We start from the raw sequence: 14,407 nt of genomic DNA on the forward strand, positions 1-14,407 counted from the left end.
AGGAGGTTTAAGGAAGTGGACCTTAGACTATGTCAGTTGAAGTTTCACTTGTTGGTTGTCACTGGGTAAGTTTGATGAATATTTTTAAATCTTTAAGCCACTATTATTTTGAGTAGCAAAACAGTAAGTACAACTTAAAACAGTAATTAATAATACAGTTTGTAGGCTCAAAATGCAAAAATCCCAAGTCCTGAGAAAAATCAATTAAAAATATTAGAGAATTGAAAATCAAACCATTCTAGTATAATGCTTGAATTTCTCTTTAAAGACTTAATTTAAATAGTATAGTGGGCTCCAGTTTCACTTACTGAGAAGTGTTTAGGTACAGCATGAGGTTTTAACTATGGCACAAACCCCTACTTAGACTGCAATAATCTAATGCTAGTCTATTATCAAGAACCACTCAGGCTAGGGAATCTAAAGATTTTCCTTGAAACTTAATAGCTCAGGCCATCAAGCTAGCAATCTGAATAACTATTTTAGTTAAATTTTGTAACATGTTACATTGGAAGGTACCAACCCCCAGCCAGGAAAATAAACCTTGAAAGAGATAGTTACTGATATCACCGGAAAAGCCCACAGAGAGATCACATCCTTTGGAATGTACATAGCTATTATCTTCACAAACAAAAAGATTCTCAGGACAATTCTCTTATGAACAAGGCCCTTTTCTTCATTTGATGGGAGGTTAATTGGGATCTAAGAATGGTGAGGGGGGAAGAAGGTGACCCCAAAGGCACTGGCCAGTAATTCAGCTATCTAAACAATCAAATGCCTAAGGTGTGGTAACATATGTGCAAAGATGTATCCTTTAGGGGTGCATAGGATACCAGATAGTGTTTGGTTATTTAAATTTTCATTTTGGGAAAGGAGAAGGAGGATAGTATCTAGCCAAGAGATCAGAGGGCTTTGGTTAAATTTCTAATAAAAAGGCAATCTTGAGGTGTCAAATGGTAGTATCAGAAGGCTTGGTGCATAATGAGTCAGTACTTTCAAATAGAAATATCTAAAGAGCTTGGCCTAATGGAAATGGACAGTTGGAAAACTTTCTATTGGAACAGGTGAAAGAAACAATTTGTATAAAGGTAATTCTAGGAAAAGGAGGGAGTGGGTTTCCATTTTTTGCTAATTAAAGTTCTGTTAACATAGGAGGTGGTCTCTAATTCTTTCTAAGTAAGTTTTTATTTTAGTTTCAGGTATACAATAGAGTGAGTCAGCAATTCCATACATCACCCAGTCCTTTCATGACAAGGGCACTCTTTAATTCTCATCACCTATCTCACCAATCCCCACCCCCGTAACCGTCAGTTTGTTCTCTATAGTTAAGTCTGTTTCTTGGTTTGTCTTTTTCCCCTTTGTTTCTTAAATTCCACATGAGTGAAATCATGTGGCATTTGTCTTTCTCTGACTTATTTCCCTTAGCATTATACTTTTTAGTTCTATCCATGTCATTGCAAATGGCAAGATTGTGTGTGTGTGGCATCTTCTTTATCCATTCGTCAATCAGTGGATACCTGGGCTGCTTCCGTAGTTTGGCTATTATAAATAATGCTACTATAAACATAGGGGTGCATAATTCCCTTTGAATTAGTGTTTTTGTATCCCTTGGATAAATACGTAGTAGTGCAATTGCTGGGTCGTAGAATAGTTCTTTTTAACTTTTTGAGGAACCTCCATACTGTTTTCCACAGTGACTATACACAGCAGTTTGCATTTGAGGGGGTCTCTAATTTAGGGGGAAATGAGCATAAAACATGGAGGCTTTTCTTGAGGCAAGACTATCCTGACACAATAAGTGTTAGAGGCGGGTGTTTGCAGTAACTAATGGAAATATTTGGGACCATGGAGAAGTTGTATATAGGTAACATTATAGAGTCATCATTATCAATAAACGACCCTGTAGGTGTACAGTCAGAAAAATTTTCAGAAGTAGCAAGGGACTGAGACATCTGAATTATAGCACTGTTCTTCCAATTGAAAGTGGTAATGAGGGGGAAGAGAAATACTAATAAACTCATAAGCCTCATGAGAATTGGTGTGAGGACTCCTGTGAACATAATACTGGCCTGGTCCTGAGTCTTGGGAGAGCAGTCTATGCAGATATCATCTGCTTTTTTTCCCCCAAGCAAGTATTAGTTTAAGGTCTCTGGTTGGTGTGGTAGTTCAGTTAGATATTGGAGACTTTTTTAAATAGGAAACATAAACCCCAGAGTCTATGCCTTCTAATTTAACAGCACAAGGATTAGTCAATAATACCTGGTATGATCCTCCATACCTTGCTGGTGGGAATCTTGATGAAAGTGTCTTTTCCAATAAACCGTGTTTCAGGGTTGAAGGCCATGATGTTTGAGGTGTTCATTTCCCTGCAAAAAGACTGTTCTACCAATCTTTCATTTCCTTAAAGGGCCTGAATTAGTCCATTATAGTAAGTCATCACCTCACCTTTAAGTAAGCTGAGTTCATATGTACCTTGATCTATTCTTATTGGTCTTCCAGTTATTATTTCAAAGGGTGAGAGTTTAGTCTCTCAGAAGAAATGGGTCTAAGATTCCGTAGTACCAAGGGAAGAGCTCTTGGCCATGGCAAGTAGAAAGATTCCATAAATTTGCCAATCGGGTTTTTATACTGTCATTGGTACATTCTACAAGGCCAGATGATTGAGGATGATAGGCACAGTGGAAATGTTGCATAATTGGCTAAATGTGGCAAATGACCTATAATATCTATCCAGTGAAATGGTCCCTCAGTCACTATGAAGTTCTGAGGGCATCCCTTTTCTAATGACATTTTTCTACTGCTACAGCCATAGCTCTGTGGTAAGGAGAGGCTTCTACCCAGTGAGAAAATAATACAAATGTTTTGGTAGTGGTTTGTGTGTTGAGATGGTGGCAGCTGGATAAAATCCAATTGCCATATCTCAAAGGGCCCAGAAGGGAAAATTTTCTTTTGAACTATGAAGGGGTTTTCCAGGGTTATGTTTAAGGCAAATCTGACATTTTTCATAAATTTGAGGGGATATTTTTGGAGATGGTTTCCAAAAGTATAGTTTTCCCTGAAGGACCATCTTGTCAGTATTCCAATGGGTAAGTTCATGAATATAATTAAAAATTTGTTTCTGGACACAATCAGGACTGGTCTGTCATTTGACCCATACCAAATATTTCATTGAGAGTCAAATTGGCAGCCTTGATCAGACCAAGTTTTTTTGATCTTTTTCTGAGGCAATTTCTTGGGCCTAAGTGTTTAAGATTTTTGGTAAAGTCAGTAGGTACAAGTGGGAATTCAAAAAGTGGCTTATAACTTTTTAAAAGCAGCCTATTTGGCAGCTGCATCAGCCAAATGATTCCCTTTTGTTCCTTGGTGTTCCATTGAAAGGCTAGAATTTTGATAATGGCTAAAGACTTATGGCTTGGAACCATCAGATGCTCTACAAGGACCTAAGAACTATTTTCAATCTGTTGTCCAATAGAGGTTCAAACACTCTTTGTTTCCAGAACATACCAAAATCATGTGCTACAGTGACTGTTGGTGTAAATATTAATGGTTTGTCCTTCTGCCAAAAGGCAGGCTCTGGTTAAGACAAATAATTCAGCTTGTTGAGCTGAGAGGGCTACAGTGATAGGTCCTGCTTCAGTGTTTTCTGTTAAGGAGACAACCACATAGCCAGCTTGATAGTTTTTTGTTTTATCTTTAAGAACCACTGGTAGACCAGACTAAGTCTGCATTTTCAAGTGGTATGAGAAGTCTGTTAGATACAGTCATGAGGAGTTTCATCAGAGGGTAAAGGCAGCAGGATAGCAGGATTTAAGGAATTACAGCATGTGACAGTAACATCTGGGGGTGATAGAGATGAAGTTCATAAGAGTTTGATCTGCTAGAGGATAAAGGTTGAGTATGAAGAGAATTGAGAGGGGTTTCTACAGAATGAGGAACATAGTCAATGGGGAACCCATGGTGATTTCTTCTCTATTCTCAAGTAATTTAGCACTTACAGCTATGGCTCTCATGCAGGGTGGCAGTTCATTGGCTATAGGAGCCAATGATTGGCTATAATAGCCAATAGGCCTGTGTTCATCCCCACGTCACTGGGTTAGGATAGCAAGGGCATTGGGTTGGTCAGACTTGAGGGAATAAAGTAATTAAGCCAGGGCTGAAAAGTTGGGTTTCCAATTTCTATAGTATTCCACTAAGCCCCCAAGTCCTTGTAGTTGGTTTTTGGTTTTTGGAGGTTGGAAGGACAATATTCCCTGGACTCCATCTGGGTCAAGGAGCAATACTCGATTTGAAATGAGATGTCCCAAGTACTTAACCTGGGGGGAACAAAATTGTAATTAATCTTATGTCCCCCCGTTTTAACGATTTTATTTGAGAGAGAGAACACATGAAGGGGGGGAGGGACAGAGGGACAAGCAGACTCCCTGCTGAAAAGGGAGCCCAACATAGGGCATCTTATGTTCCTTTTAGTGAATGGCTTTAGAAGGTGAAGGTTGTATTTAATACAGGCCTCTTGGGAAGGAGAACAAAAGAGGAGGCCACCCACACAGTATAACAGAGGAGAGAATTCTATGAAATGTCTACTTTTGGCATTTGAGAAAAATAAGTGAGGCTTTCAGTATCAACAGGTATGCTAAAGAAGGCACTGCAAATGTCTAGAATAGTAGAGGTATTGCTATTAGGGGAATGGCTATGAGCAAGTTGTGAGGGTTGGGTACTACAGGGTGCTGAGGAATAATAATATGGATTGCCTTGAGGTCCTGTGCAAACTTCCATCCTCTCCCATGTGGTTTATAGACTGGATAGGGACATTACAGCAACTAGTACAGGGAACAAGTAAATCTTCTTGTTAATAATCCTAATGATAGGTTAAATTGATTGGTGCTGGTAATAGCTACAGTTACTCTAATCTGTATGATGGTTTGCTAGAGCTAGTATTAAGTGGGAAGTCCATTTACAACCATTTAAACATGCAGGAGATACCTTGACTTTTAGCTAAGAAATTGAGACAAAAGATGAGTAGTCCACTTCCTCGATGTCCTCCTGGCTCCATTTCTGATAACCCTCTTAGTGATGCTTATTCCGTGTTTTCTCTATTATCACAATGATAGTTAATCACACTATTGTTCCAGGCAAGGGGAGGTAAAAAGGATAAAGTCCAAATTTAGTTAAGATATACCTTTTGTTAAAAAAACAAAATTCAAGTGAGTAAATGTGAAGATCTACTTGACTTATTGGTGAATTAGTGATTCATGAATCAGGCAGCATCCCACCCAGCAAGTAGAGAGATGCTCCGAGGAGTTAAAGGGAAGGTTTTTACAGGAAGAACGGTGGGGCAAGGAAGTTAATAGCAGAAGAAAGAATTGTTTCAGTCCAGGATATCCCTCCACTCCCACCCCAGGGGTGAAGGGATGAACAGATTTTTTTTTAAATCATGATTACCTCACTACTGCTCATCAGTAAATTTCCGATTGACTTTTAAAAGGTCATCTCTGTGGAGTAGGTTGAAACTGTAATTAAGTCTTGTTTTGTTGATGTGAGGAACAAAGGACTCCATTTTGGACTTATTTAATACTTTATAGGAGTTGGTACCCAGGAGAGACCATTTAGCCAACCTGGAGCTGAAGTCCAGCTGCCGGCACAAAAGTCTTGTGTTGCTAGAGCACGTTGCTAGGGAACAAGGGCACTGATGTCGATGGGCCAGATAATTTTTGCAGGGATACTGCATGGCTTTCGCCATTGCCAGTGAAAGAGTAATCTTAACCATAGGAGAAGCTAATTGCCCCTAGGTCTTCTTTTTTTTTTTTTAAGATTTTATTTATTTATTTGAGAGAGAGAATGAGATAGAGAGAGCATGAGAGTGGGGAGGGGCAGAGGGAGAAGCAGACTCCCCGCCGAGCAGGGAGCCCGATGCGGGACTCGATCCCAGGACTCCAGGATCATGACCTGAGCCGAAGGCAGTCGCTTAACCAACTGAGCCACCCAGGTACCAGCCCCTAGGTCTTTAAGCGTCACTTGAGATCAGCAAAATGTAGCCTTGCCCAAACCAAACACTCTCAAGATAGTCCTCACAGACTGTCAGTATTTATAACCTAATGTCCCCTTATCATAGTTGTTTCACTTCTTTGTATGTTTTGATTGATAAGCCTATGGCCAGGGCCCTCAGCCACTGAGCTATTAAGTTGTTATGGGTGAGAACAGATGAATGATATCCTGACACAGTGTACTTCATTCTTATATCAAAACAACTTCTGAAAAAAAAAAAATTGGGGGCGCCTGGGTGGCTCAGTTGGTTAAGCGACTGCCTTCGGCTCAGGTCATGATCCTGGAGTCCCGGGATCGAGTCCCGCATCGGGCTCCCTGCTCAGCGGGGAGTCTGCTTCTCCCTCTGCCCCTCCCCCCTCTCATGTGCTCGCTCTCATTCTCTCTCTCTGAAATAAATAAATAAAATCTTAAAAAAAAAATTAAAAAAATAAAAAGATTAAAAAAAAAATTTGTCTTTGTTATAAATGGACTTGAAATCACATCAAACTAATACGCAACAAAGGTAAAAGCTGAAGGAATCTGGATTGCCTTGCCAAGAGGGGCCAGGCAGGCTGGCCAGGGTAGCCTTGATTCCTGGTAAACCCAGGACTCCAGCGGGCAACCAGCCTAAAATGGGGACTGACTGTTGCCAGTTTAGAAATCATTGCCTCCTCCGAAAGATTTACAGGGGGTGGCTTTCTTCACCCTGGAGGCTGTGCTTATGGCTAGGAACCAGTCCCAGTACCACAGGTCTAGAGGGCCTCAGCCTCCCAATGCCAGCTTTTTTTTTTTCCCTCCTGTTAATCTGTTCAGTGTTAATTTAATTCTCAGGTCAGCTAGAAGAACCTTGAAGGATAAATTAAAATTTTTCCTGCCCAAGCCATGACAAGATGTGTACTGAGCATGCGTGGGTAGCTCAGTTCAGGGTACACAGGGAACTCGAACAGGGCAGGGTCCTGAAAGGCTAGGTCATTGGAAAGGGCTGTTGGGGGTACAAAGTATCTGCCTAATTCCAAGGCCTAACCTACACAACTGTGCATATTCTCCCTGAAGGAAGACCTGCAGGAAACTGGACCACATTGTCAGGTTGGGGCCTGGAAGACTGATAGGGGATCCTCCAAAAAGAGACAACTGGAAGGCTTGATTACTGGTCCTATTCTGGCAAGACAGTCTAGTTTCCTCCAGCATGACTTCGGGGGAAATATGTACTTTTGTTTACACTGGGGCTTGGAAGGAGGCCGATGCCGTGGACCCCCAAGAGCTCACTCTTGAGACCTGGATTCTCTCAACATAGTCCAGTTCTAGGTCATTTGCTTCTCTGACCTGTGTGGTGAGAGCATGTGCAGTGTGCACCCTATCAGCCAGGTGTGGGTGGTCAGGGCTCTCCAGAGCTGTGGAGCTGAGGCTGATCCCCAACCACCTACATAGCCTCCAGGATGGAGGAATCCCACCCTTGAAAATCTTTCTGAGGCAGCAGCTTTTAAAAGGTGACAGTGCCCATTTGGCCTGGCTGCCTGATGGGGTCCTAGTGTAGGGGATCAGTGTAGGGGATCAGGGCCACCCAAAATGTTCTGCAATGGCATATTAATTACTTTGAATTAAAGTTGCTTAAAAAATGTCTGGTGCAGGAGGAACACACTGAACCTCCTTTGTCTCCAGAAAACAGTGAATAAATCTCCCATGTGAAAGTTACCCTCTTGTACCAAGAGATAGACATCCATAAAGTCAGAGACAAGGAATTCTGAGCCGAAAACCTTGTTACTTTTACTAACTTACTATCCCAGCCCAAATTCTGTTTATAATTCTGTACTAATTGAAGTTCCATATATAAAAGCTGCATGCATTGGTCATTTCTTTGGGTCTCGATTTTAATGCTGGGTTTTTGTGCATACATAATTAAACTTTTTTTCCTCCTATTAATCTGTCCATGTTAATTTAATTCTCAGGCCAGCTAAAAGGACCTTGAAGGATAAATGAAAATTTTTCCTGCCCAACAGATGGCATAGTCGCACGATAAACTATAACTAGCTGGACGCTGCTGCAGCTGAGAAATCCTGAGACATTGACAACCACATCAACCCCCAGCTCTGCCTGTAGGGTCTAATCTGTGTGAGAATATGAAAATTCTTTTTCTGTCTCTTTGCAATTTAGATTAGCAGGAGAAAATATTTGTGGAACTACTTTCTTGAGCTTAGTGACTCTGGAAAATTTGGCAGCATACTCTTGGTTTGACAGATTTCATTTCCTCCCAGAGATGGTCACCGTTTATCTTTCTCTCTCTTTTGGCATTTGTAATAAAAAGGAATTACCATAGGACATAATGCAGGACTTTTTTAAGCCTGCTGTTCAAGTGAGCCTCACAGACTGTTGATTTCATAGTTCTCCTCAGACTGACACCTGCTTGGACAAACTTTGCTGTAGGTCCCCTATGTAAGATCCAAATAAGGTTTTTTCTTTTCATCTTATTCTATGTTCTAAGAGCTTGGTTTTATGATCAGTGAGAATATTCTCTCTGGTCTCTGCCATCCAGAGGGTGCACTTACCTGGGTGCTCCTTGGTGGCCAAGTAGAGTGGGGTTCCAAGATCCACAGGTACGAGTAGCATTCTCCTTGTCCAGCTGTGGCAGATCTCAGGGGAGGCTGTCATAACAAAAGCCCCTTATGGGCTGGGACCTTGTATCTTAACCACTGTTGCTTGTTTGTTAGTACTGGAAAATTCCCATTCCAGTAGCACCTGCCTGGTGACACAGATTAGCAGGGCTGAGACTGGAGGCATCTCATGTTTTCCTGGGAGACCAGAGACTTGTTTTCACTATACCATCCTTATCACCTGTGGAACAAAGATTTTTGCTTTCTTAGGCTATTTTTGGGAGTACACTTTTGGATCATGGGGGGCTGTATCATCTATGCCCTCTCCAGGGATGCTTCTTGTGTCCAAGGTCTAAACTTGGAAAGTTGTCCCCAGTTTTTCCATAAAAAGGCTTATTGGTTTGAGTCATTATTAAGTTTAAGAAGATCCTAATCATCAGTTGCCAGATAATGGATCCTTTAAGTGTGCTATGTTTGAAAGAAAAAAATTCTTTGTAAGGGGTTCTCAATTGTCTTATTAGTATAACAGCTAGCCTTAGGGACTTTGAGAAGAGGAAAGAACAGATACTACACTTAAGACAAAAAGTAATGTCCACATTCAAGCTAAATTCCCCTTATCAAAATCTGGCCCCATCTGCCTGTTTTAACTTCCCTTTCCCTACACAATTTACAGAAAGAACTCTGGCCTAATTTCTTGGTTCAAAGTATACAGGTCACTAATATAAATGTTGAAAGCTAGGAAATGAATTTAACACAAGCTCCCAAAACTAGCATTAAGGTTTACTTTACTTCTGCTTTATAGGACTTTATAATCAGGCTCTGCCAGCTTTAGGCATTCTTATACAATGTCCTTTGCAGATGTATTCTAGATCCTCCTCCACCACCACAAAAAAAAAAAAAAAAAAAAAAAATTGTTTCCTGAACAGCAACATATCTTTCAAATTATAAAGCCCTTTTATCTCCCCTTTCACAAGATCCTACCAAATTTAGAGAGGAATTAGAAAGATTAATAGCCATTTACAACACCCCTCTCACAGAAAAAAACAGATGAGCAAAATTTCTACTAGGCCCTCCTACTGATCAACAGAAGGCCACTGTTCAGGGACTAATGGAAGCCAGCATTGAATCATGTACTCAGAAGGCCTTTGTTAAAATGCTTAATAAAGTTCTATCAGGGACTTTCTTAAAGTCTTTAATTTAAAAAGCAGTTCAGCCCCTTAATATTCAGGCTGTAACTCAGTTCTTCTATGGAATTAAAAACAATAGTCTTTGTCTTGCAAATCTCTACAAAACCAGAAATGCAACTTTACAAATTAAAGCCCATCTAGCTTTACTAATCCCTAAACCTCACTTTTTCCTCTCAAAATGCTTACAGATAGTACAAAAGATCAGAATATTTGCCTTTTTAAAGTACAGGACAATTTTGTTCCAGTAACAATTACCCCAAAACTCTTAGAGATAAAAACTTGTATTTTTTCTCTGTCCCTTAAAGTTATGAAGCATATTGTCTTTGAAATGTAAACACAGCCTATAATCACCTGAGACTGAAGGGGAAAAAAAGGAGGGAAGAGGCCTTTTTAAGACACAAACTACTGAAAGAGCTCTTGTGGCCAAACTCTAGCACAACCCCCTTAAGATTACGTTCAGGGACAAATATAAAGTCTTCTCTAAAAATAGTAAAAGACTTTAGCTATGTAAGGCAAGTAAACTTAATTTCTTCCAACTATTATGTATGAACTAGTGAGTTTTATATTGTTTTAAAAAGAAACTATAAGAACTCTGTGTTTGTCTATATGTATATAAATGTATGTATAGTATACATCTAGTATTTTTCTACTTCTGGATGGTACTGTCAAAATTAATTTGTAAAAAAGCTCTTCCATTGGCTCAAAGAAAATTAAGAGCTTATAAAAATTAAATGTTCATAAAATTCTCAAACAGAAACTTAATCCAAATGAACTTCAGGTTCATGTGATCTGGGAAAATATTCAACATTAAAGCTATTTTAAGGTTGTTGGTTTAATAAAATACACATGCCTTTATAGTTATCAGCAATAGAAACTTTTATCCTGCCTACCGTTCCTGAAAGTAAAGTAAGTTCATGTTATATCTAGATTTAAAAATTTCAACAATAAAAAATAACTTAGGAGAATGACTGGGTTTGTCTGATATCATGGAGTTTTTCTGGGTAATCTAAACATAATTGTTAAGAAGTAAATTGAAAAGGTAAAAATAAAAATGTTTTAGGTAAACTTTTTTTTTTTTAATTAGGTAAACTTTTCAAAGTTTCCCCAAACCTTTTTTTTTTATTTTTATTTTAGTTTTTTTTTCTTATGTTAGTCACCATATAGTACTTCATTAGTTTTTGATGTAGTGTTCCATGATTCATTGTTTGCATATAACACCCAGTGCCCAAAACTTTTTTTTAAAGATTTATTTACTTTTAGAGAGAGCATGAGGGAGAGAGAATCTCAAGCAGACTCCACACTGAGTGCTGAGCCTGTTGCAGGGCTCCATCTCATGACCATGAGATCACAACCTGAGCTGAAACCAAGAGTCAGATTCTTAACCAATTGAACCACCAGGTGCCCCCTGCAAACCTTTTTGATAATCTAAAACTTTAAAGTTTTGCTAGGTTAAGAGATGAGTTGTTAAATACATTGAATATCTAGATTGTTTCCAAATAAGATAAACCTATGTCTAGAAATTAATGTTTCATTATTTTTTTCTCCATGTCAAAGGAGTTTGTGAGCCCAATAGTTTATGGTCCTTCTCCACCTTGATAGTATCCACAGGATCAAGGTCCGGATGCCCTTACCAGCCTACCATCTCAATGAGCCCCAGGCCCCTAGCCAACACCAGCCCTAGCCATCCCACCAGGGCAGCCCAGCACAGTGCATACCAGGACACCTGGGGCAGTGCTAACCACAGCTCCAGCCATCACACTGAGGTGACACAGGCACAAAGCAACCCCTAACACTCCAGGCCCATACCACTTAGGCTCCAGATAGCCATGAGGGCACTGCCAGTGCAGAGTTCTCTGGGACCTCCTGGATCATGCCTGCTTCAGCTCCAGCCACCCAACTGGGGTGCCCCCAGGCAGAGTGCCCTGGGATGTGCTGGCCCATGCTGGTTTTGGCTCCAGTCACCCTACCAAGATAGCCCCTGCCCTGAGAGCCCAGTGGCATATCAGCCTAGGCCCATTTCATATAGCTGTTCTGCCAGTGTGCCAACTGTGTGGAACAACCCAGAATCCCTCCAGCCATCCTACCAGGGAAGGCCCAGTATGGAGTGCCCCCCTGAACTCCAGCTCATATCAACCCCAGCTCCAGCCAGCCAAAGTCACCAGACACACACAGTCTTCACAGGGGGCAACCATACATAAGACTATTTCTTCATGTTTCGGAGAAGTAGTTGTTCCACTGAATTCACAGAAACAAAGAAAGTCAAGCAACATGGGAAGACACAGGAATAGCTCCCAACAAAAAGAAAAAGAAAAAGAAAAAAAACTCAGAAAAAGAACTAAATAAAACAGAGATAAGAAATAATATGATAAAGATGCTCACTGGACTACAGAGAAGAGTGGAAGAAGTTCAACAAAAACATAGAAAAATATAAAAAAGAACCAATAAGAGATAAAGAATACAGTAACTGAAATGAAAAGTGCAATAGAGGGAAGCAAGGGTAGATTAACAGATGCAAAAGAACAGTTCAAATCTGGAAGACAGGATAATGGAAAGCATCCAAGCTGAACAGTGAAACAAAAAAAAAATTTTTTTTAATTTTTATTTTCATTTTTTTTAAAGATTTTATTTATTTATTTGATAGAGAGACACAGTGAGAGAGGGAACACAAGCAGGGGGAGTAGGAGAGGGAGAAGAAGGCTTCCCGCAGAGCAGGGAGCCCGACGTGGGCCTCGATCCCAGGACCCTGGGATCATGACCTGAGCCGAAGGCAGATGCTTAACGACTGAGCCACCCAGGTGCTCCTTGCCATTGTCATTTTTAAGACTTCTGTCATTTAGTTATTGTTTTACTGATACTTTTTGCAAAAGTGTTTCATCTTCAAGGAGATTCAGGGAAAAGACTCTGACAAGTACTGCAGAATAAAGCTAATAACTTCAACATCATACCATTGAACTGGGTAAGAATTTATAGAAGTCTACTGGAGAAACTGATAGCCTCATAAAAGTACTTTAAAAAAGATTAACATCATTTGGTTAAGCGTCTGCCTTTGGCTCAGGTCATGGTCCTAGGGTCCTGGGATCAAGTCCCGCATCGGGCTCCTTGCTCAGCGGGAAGCCTGTTTCTCCCTCTGCCTCTGCTGACTGCTCCCCCTGCTTGTGCACGCTCTCTCTCTCTCTCTCTGACAAATAAATAAAATCTTAAAAAAAAAAGATTAACATCAACAAGTATTAATTACATGGGGCTGAATAAACTAAGGAAGAGGATTGTAATTATCATGACTTTTTGTTTGATATATTGCTGGCTCCTTAAATTTTATTTTCCAGATATAAGACCTTTCCTCTTAAAAAAAACTATGACTTACAGCAATTTGATAAGTTATACCTTTGTAAACAGAATTGAAATATTCATCTTTTTCTTCCTACCTGATCCCTCCAGAATTAGAAACTCTCAGTGAGTATTCTTATGTTTTCATGGCAATAGATTTATTTGCAGAAGTTCAGTCAGAATCTGTTCTCCTCATACCAGGACACCATTGCAAACATTGCTATATTACCAAGGCTTTGACTAGAAGGTCATATTTGAGAGAAAAATGCATAGACTCAGATATGAACAGACACCTTTAAGGAACTAAGATTAACTTTATAGAGGCAATAAAAAGCCTCTTGGAAATCAGCCTGATACCTTGCTTACAACGTTCCTAGCAGCCTTACCAGGCAGGCAGATTACTTCCTGGCAGGTGCAAGAACCTCAGGGTGTTTTTAGGACCTCAAGAAGAGATAAAGTAACCCAGATCTATAGGTATCGCAGGTGAAGTCTGATAGCAAGTACCTGGCTTGGCTTCTTATCCTCAAGAGGCTATTGGAATTCAATCTGGGGACTTCTGAGATTCAAGATGGTGATGTAGGAAGATTGTGAACTCACATCCTCTATGGAACACACCAAATTACACCTATTAATAGAACAATTTCTCCTGAAGAACGGAGGGCTGACTGTACAGCTGATGAACAACCAAAGACTGAGAGAACAGCTAGAGAGACAGAGACATAGTAACAAAGGGAACCTGCACCTCCAATGCTGCAAAACTCCCATGAGAAGGCATAGAACTGAGGGACCAGGAACAGATCCTTCTGTCCTTGGGCACAGAAAAAACCACACAGCTTAAAAGAGCAACTACCATATAAAAGAGACAACACTAGAACTCTGCCAAGTGGCAGAGGACCTGCGGGAATGCTCTCCGGGTCAGATGGACTGGAGAACCACATGGTTTATGTGCCCACCCCACCTTTAGAGCCTAGACCAGAGGAGGGTCTAGACACCACAATGGCAGGTCCACTCATCTCAAGGAGCTTACAACTTGAGCAAGCCCAGTGTCCACAAGCTCATAGCAGCCCTAGATGAACTGGGACACAGAAAAAAAGAGCCGTGGTTTAAAAGGGCTGAGGAATTGTGGGACTGTTCTCTCCACCTTGACCTCAAAAGCGCAGACCAGAACAGGGTCTGTCCACCATAAGGGGCTGGTTCAGATGCCATCACTGGAGGGTCCTGAGGCCATAACTGAAAGACCAGATTAATCGCAAGAGCTTGCAGCCTTGGCAAGCCCAGGGTCCTGAAGCC

The 14,407-nt window shown here is 40.6% G+C and overlaps 1 long non-coding RNA gene across 1 annotated transcript in view; it reads right to left on the reverse strand.

The window, feature by feature from the left end:
• Positions 1-8,184: 8,184 nt before the first annotated feature.
• The window catches only part of LOC123846064 (uncharacterized), a 77,862-nt gene continuing 71,639 nt past the window's right edge, over positions 8,185-14,407 (reverse strand). Inside the window, exon 3 of the long non-coding RNA XR_010412247.1 lies at positions 8,185-8,847. This is a non-coding gene — a long non-coding RNA (uncharacterized LOC123846064). The remainder of the gene's footprint in view (positions 8,848-14,407) is intronic.

The sequence above is a fragment of the Mirounga angustirostris genome, unplaced genomic scaffold (assembly GCF_029215605.1).
Source record: "Mirounga angustirostris isolate CCGP_5_RB_7025 unplaced genomic scaffold, mMirAng1.0.hap1 SCAF_6, whole genome shotgun sequence".
NCBI lineage: Eukaryota > Metazoa > Chordata > Mammalia > Carnivora > Phocidae > Mirounga > Mirounga angustirostris.